Source organism: Miscanthus floridulus, chromosome 3 (assembly GCF_019320115.1).
Source record: "Miscanthus floridulus cultivar M001 chromosome 3, ASM1932011v1, whole genome shotgun sequence".
NCBI classification, from domain to species: Eukaryota; Viridiplantae; Streptophyta; class Magnoliopsida; order Poales; family Poaceae; genus Miscanthus; species Miscanthus floridulus.
Window position 1 is genome coordinate 45,495,942 of NC_089582.1, and position 6,236 is coordinate 45,502,177.

A 6,236-nucleotide genomic window follows, 5' to 3' on the forward strand; every position below is an offset into this window, starting at 1 on the left:
GGTGTCTATAAATCATGTATTTATAGGGGCGGTTCCCAAACCACTCCTACAAATCGATTTGTAGGGGCGGTTGGTACTGTAGCCGCACCTACAAATCGATTTATAGGGGCGGTCTGGAAACACCAGCTGCCCCTACAAATCGATTTGTAGGGGCGGCTACAGTACCAACCGCCCCTACAAATCATTTTTCCGTCAAAAAAAAATTAAATTTACAATTCAAATTCAACCAGAACATATATTTTTCATGCACAACTCCATCATGACTTATCTTCGTCTGCGATTAACACGAAGTCACGACAAGGGAGAAGCAAGAATGTTTGTAGTAGCAGAAATTAACACTAAGCTTAAGCTAGTTCTCTGTTTATATGCATAAGGATACAGAAGTAGGACACAAATAAATAAACATGGAAACTTAACATAATTTTATGTCAATCCACAAATAAACATGGTGAAAACAAGTAAAATATGAAGCCTATTGGCATACATGGCAGCTGGGAGATGAAGGTTGATCAAAAGCTGTTTGATATCTTTGTTCATGTTAGGAGTAGCATCAACTGTTATTTAAAAATGCTTAAGCATACCTGCCAAGAAAGAGGACACATGAATCTGATATTTAATTGGAACATCAAATGCCACAGAATTGATTTGGAGATATAAGGTTTTAGAATCCACTGGAGGTGCAAGATTACTTACAGAGGTTACATGTGAAAGTACAGTGTAATCAGACTCATCATTATAAGCATTCAGCAGTCGCAACAATGACGTCAGTGTTTGCTTGCAAGCAACAGAGAGCGCATATGAATCTTCCACGATACCTGCAAGAAGAATGTGACATCTTGTCAAAACCTTGAAAAAGTATACAATAGCGCTAAATTTTTCTTATCTTTACCAATCTTATCCATTAATGAGAGCTTCTTTGCTTTGATTGCATTTACAAGTCCAGCTGCAAGTTCATCATCATACTTCACTCTATAAAATCCAGTTTGATCAATATTCAATTTGACCCAAATGTTTTGATTCTTCTCCCCATCTGACAATCCGGATGTAAAAATCTTAATGGCTTCACTTTGTGCTATACATACTGACAGATAGCTAAATATTATTTTGAAGTCAAAATAATATTATTTTGAAGTCAAATAGCTAAATAAAATAGAAATTAAAAAACCAACAAGTAATACATCACTGAAGACAAATATGAAAATGAAAGTTGTTTCAGCAAACCTGTTCAAGTTCCAAATCATGTCCATTGATTTTTGCATAAATAACAGGATATCCTTGTTGCTTAGTCCATGTAGTCATCAAATCCTTAACAGGCTCCCCAGATTCCTCCTCAAGAACAGCCCATAGGTCTTCAGTCTTAGCATTCGAGTAGGCATACTTCTTTATATATAAAGCCAAAGCTTTCTGAAACAGTAAACATTTGCCAAAAAAGTGGGTACCAGAAGAATACAGGTAGGAACACAGCCAGATAGGCAAACATAATAAATTAGAAACATAACAAATGGTCATTTCACTTGTATGCAAATGTAATAAATTAGAAACATAACAAATAGTCATTAATTATAAACACTCGAGATAGGATATGAACCCATTAATTGTATGAATGGTCTTTCATTTTCTTTTCATTCATATGAATCAAAGGTGTGCAGGAAACATTAGACAATTACACTACACACATGGCATGCTAAATAAAGGGAGCGTTCATAATTCTTGCCAAAAGAGTTTGATCCTAAAATGGTAGCATTTGGAACGGAGGGTGTAGTCGAGAATTGAAAAACACAATCAACTTTGACTTTAAGATGATATATTGCACTTTGTGTTTTTAACATAAGCTGATTAAATTTTCAAAACATTATGTCAAACATGACCTTGTCCTAAACTAGATGCAAAATTATGCATGTAGTTCAGCATAGCAAACATTAAGAATATGAAGATACAGAGTGAGAATTGGTAAGGAATAAGAAAGTGTCTAACTTACACATTTTTGCTGGTTGGCCAATCTTTGACATATCCCAGACCTGTTGGAAACCAAAGACATTTTACCAACTAAAAATACAAATAGCATGAAAAAGAAGATACGGCATTTGACCTGAATGGACTGACCTTCACTGACGAATCAGAAAACCCACCAACAACCAGCAAAACATGATTTTAGTTGAAGTGCACGAGAGCATATTGAACAGAATATATTAACTTGGCTGGCAATACATCAAATACAAAGTATTTAATCTGCAATGTTGGCTATTTAACACAACTTAAGTGGAAAACAGACCAACAGATGCATAACATACCCCCCAATGTACTTCCTTCTGATTTATCTGTTTTGCCAAGTCCTTACTTGTCCCAATCAGAGCAACAACGTCAGCATCATTAGAGATTAATGAGGGCTGCCCAGGAGATACTGCCAATGTAGCGTACATAGTAGTGGTAGAGAAGATTGTCAGAAGTGAAAATGCAGAAGTATAATACAAAATTACAAATAGGAGTACATTTCAACAGATCATGGAATTGTACCTTCAAAAGTTATGTGCTCATTCATTACTCCAAGCACAACAAGAGCTTGTATTTTCTGGAGATACTAGAGAAGCAATTCATACGAATACTGCAATTGAAAATAAGGTAAAAAAAATTAGTTGGGGGCACACCAAAGCTTCCAAGAAATCAAATCACAATAGCTGTCAAGGAATGCAGCAGAAAGATAAAGAATAATGGTGTGCTGACACAAAAACGTGAAAACTTCAGCAGAGAACACAAAGCTTGTTCTTGCCTATAAATTCCATAACACAGAGCTGCTATGACTCCCAAAATATAACAATATGAGACCTGTTATGGCAAGTGAGGAGGACGAGGTTCCAGGCCCCCATCGCGACTGGTTCCAGCCCCCCATCGTGAGGAGGACGAGGTGCGCCCCGTCCGTAGCTCGCCGAAGAGACGTATGGCACCGGGCGGAGGCAGCCCCAATGGCGAGCAGCCGGAATCTATCTACCTATCCCTGCAAGAACAACAGTACCTCACGACGCGAGGCTACGAATCCATCGCGACGCGAGATTGGGGACCTCTAGGGCTACGTGCGGGAGCCGGGAGGGGGAGTATATCGATGCAGCCGAGAGCAGAAAAGGCAAGAAGGGTGAGGTACCTCCAGATCTGGCCGCCAAGCCGATCCGCCCCGTGCGCTGCCATCTCGCCCGCATCGTTCGCCGGCCGGTGCACCGCGACATCGCGAGAGAGAGGGGAAGGTGAAAGCAGAGATGGACGAGGGGACCAGCATGCCGCCATGTCGGGAGAGAGGGAGAAGAAGGGACGACGGGGGCGGAGGCTGCGGGAGCGGGACCGGTGGGGGCGGGGGTCGCGGGAGGCTCGGCCGGCGCGCCTCGTGAGAGCGAGAGAGGGAGCGGATGGGAGAGTTTTTTCCCATGAGTAGGGGGAGAGGTGGGAGATATTTGTTGTACAAGTGATTTGTAGGGGCGGCTGGTGATTGAGCCGCCCCTACAAATCGTAACATCGGGGGCGGCTGGTGAGTGAGCCGCCCCTACAAATCGATCCCATTTGTAGGGGCGGCACGTATTATCAGCCGCCCCTACTGTGCCATTTGTAGGGGCGGCTGGTCTAGTGGCTCCCGAGCACGTCACTGTAGGGGCGGCTCTATCACTAGCCGCCCCTACAAAAAATTTGTCTCGTTGCTACAAACCGTTTTTCTCGTAGTGAGGTTGGGTACCCTTACTAGTACAGATTATAGTGCTTACCAGGTTGGCACTAGAGCTCGACTTACTGATGTCTACAATAAGTATGAGGAGAAATATGGAGGTGTTAGGTTGAGGAGGACTACCCCTCCTAACCTATGTGGTAAAAAAAGGTCTGCTTGGGATGAAATTTATTATGATGATAGTGATGTTGGTGGTGGTGGTGGTATGCATACTGCAGCTGCTACTCTAATCATGGCTAGAGACATCTGCAACTGCCCTGCTGCAGGCTGCAAGTTCTTCAAGTTTTAATGTCTCTGAACTTGTTTCTTACTTGGACTGTGACAATGTGAACCATTTAGACGATGATTTTAACATCTTAGACTGGTGGCATTAGTACAAACTCATATATCCAGTGATGTATCATGGCTAAAGATATTTTAACTGTTCCTGTTTCAACCATATCTTTAGAATCCACTTTTAGTATGACTGGCAGGATCATCGAGGAGCGGCGGAGGAAGCTAAAGCCTGAAATGGTGGAGATGCTGACCTGCATCAAAGATTGGGAGGCTGCTGAAGCTCGGCTGCAACACGTGGTGGAGGACAAGGAGCTTAAAGAAGCATTTGAAGAACTTTATCTTGATTAGTTATCATTTATGTAATGGGACTGTAATATTATGGACTATGGACTAGACTTTGATGAACTTTATAATTAGAGCTGGGCTGTACTTTTTTTCCTGTTTAGAGTTTCTCACAAGGGTGAGTTTTACCTAGACATGTTTTTAATGAGGCAGCCATTGCACTAAAGCTCCCAATAAAATGTTATTTTATTCTCTGCTGTGTTTGTGATCAGTTTGAAGTGTTGATCACTTATAGTGCCAGTGCCGGTACGGGCACTGCTGGGCCGCCGTGCCCAGTAACACGGCACGGCACGGCTAATATCTGATAGTGTCGTGCCTGGGCCGGCACAGCGGCACGGCGGCACTAACAGGCACGGCACGGCTAGTCTACCGTGCCGCGTAGTGCCGTGCCTGACCGGACCGTGCCTGGCCGTGCCCGTGCTGGTGCCGTGCCGTGCCGTGCGGCCCGTTTGGCCAGCTATACTCTCTGCCCTCCACTTTCTTCATCTCACCTCGCTCTTTTTCCAGGAAACGTCTTGACGACACGAGCAGATAGGAACAGTCTCATCCGCGTACATGGATGCCATGCCATGCCACTTTGCCACCCCTCGTCCAAGTCTACCTGTCCTCTCCTACATACACGAGACAAGATGCGCGCAGATGATGCATCTTGCTTTACGTTAGATACGTATATAGCCGACAGCTGATGCCCAGCGCACCGTGTTGGTGGGATCGTTGGTCGGCTACAGTACAGGGCGTGCAATAATTTGGACTTGGCTGCCGTCGGGCGCTGGCCACATGCAGCCACCGTCCCTGGATAAAGTTAAATTTAACCCTACAGGCATGTACTCCATAAACATATTTGGAGTATTACTGGATATGTATAGAGTAAAAAATGATGTTACGTCTCTCAACTGCAATGCACATATCCGTAGTATGTGTGTCTAAACTAGATATGCATAGGGCACATGTCCTCTTTTTTTTTTTTGTGAGAACATTGGGCACATGTCCTTAGTGTACGCCGAGCGCTAGCATGTCTGCATCACACGATAATCATTCATTCGGACAACTTGATGATCAATAGGCTTAGCCGGTTTGAACAGATTGGACATGAAGAATCTAGAGATGTTTCTCTGGAAGGAACACGTCCGGGGGACACATTTGGGGCTGTTCTAGATCGGTAAGGACACCTTAAATGCCCACAAAAATGGTCGAGAAACTTGCAGAATGGAAGATATAGGCAGGGGCGGGGCTACAGGGTATGCTAGGTATGCACTGGCATACCCTGCAGATCCAGCAATAGCTTTCATGTATATACATCTGTATTTGTAAAAAAACAAAAAAGACCGTATCTGCACGATGGAAAACGAACGCAGCAGCTGCACCTTGCCGAGAGATGATGAACTTTCCTGATTTCTAGGCCCACGCGGCCATATGGACGGGAAGCCCAGGTCCTGCCCACGCGGCCATAAGGACGCCCGGCATAAATTCGAAAAGTCAAGGTCCAGTCCTTAGATCGTGCAGTTCCTGACTGCCAACGCCTGGACTTCCTACTGATCTACTAGTATCGTAGATTAGAGTCTCGCCCGCTGGCCACCGTCTCGAGGCTTGAATCTTTGCGGCACCGACTGCTGAGTACGTGACATGGAGGATCGGCCTGATGCGCGTGCACGATTAACGTGCATATATAGTCCGACTGCTTGAGCCACCGCGGTGAGAATCAATCTCTTTTTTTACTATTCGTCTTTCTATAGAAAGATCATGTTTATATCCATGGCTAATATTATCCAGTCATCAATAATATGCAGTGAGGTCGGAGATTTGCTCAACATCAGATACAATAGAAATTGATCAACAATTTAGTATCATGTGAGTGTTTGTGTCATCACATATGAGGATTGAGGATTCAATCTGTGCACTTGCAATTTGTTTAATT

At 43.8% G+C, this 6,236-nt stretch overlaps 1 long non-coding RNA gene across 1 annotated transcript; it reads right to left on the minus strand.

Annotated features, from left to right (window-relative positions):
* Nucleotides 1-332: 332 nt before the first annotated feature.
* On the minus strand, nt 333-1,022 carry LOC136545623 (uncharacterized). Its single transcript, XR_010781098.1, has 3 exons — nt 890-1,022; nt 694-815; nt 333-581 (listed from the first exon to the last, which is right to left on the minus strand). It is a non-coding gene; the product is annotated as an uncharacterized lncRNA (long non-coding RNA).
* Nucleotides 1,023-6,236: the final 5,214 nt, after the last annotated feature.